This window comes from Oreochromis aureus, linkage group 4 (assembly GCF_013358895.1).
Source record: "Oreochromis aureus strain Israel breed Guangdong linkage group 4, ZZ_aureus, whole genome shotgun sequence".
NCBI lineage: Eukaryota > Metazoa > Chordata > Actinopteri > Cichliformes > Cichlidae > Oreochromis > Oreochromis aureus.
Window position 1 is genome coordinate 17,844,826 of NC_052945.1, and position 426 is coordinate 17,845,251.

Here is a 426-nt window from a genome sequence, read left to right on the forward strand (position 1 = left end):
CCTTGCCCGGCTTGCGGCAGGGCACGTTCCAGCCAGCCTACCTTCACCCCCAGCTTGGGGGTCGATGCAGCCAAAGAGTGTCCTAGGACACCCTCACGCTGCTCCTCACCTGAGCTCACTACCTCCAAAGGCTTCTACCCACGTAAGTAAATCAAGTGTACCTGAGAGGTCACATTTGGAGATTACGTAGGCCAGTGCCTCCCCCTGTTCTCAGAGAAGTAGCAGTCTGAAGCAGTGGAGGTGGAGGCTGGAGGAGAAGGGAGAGTGTCTGAAAGTCAGGTTCTCCATCCTGGGTGAGGCAGCCTCAGTCCAAACCCTGTGGCTGACGATCAGAAAACTGGGACATGCTCACTTGGTCCTGAAATGGTTCTTTGCGAGAAAAGGTACAGCGAAGCCCCATTTTTCTATAAATACCTTTCTCTCTCT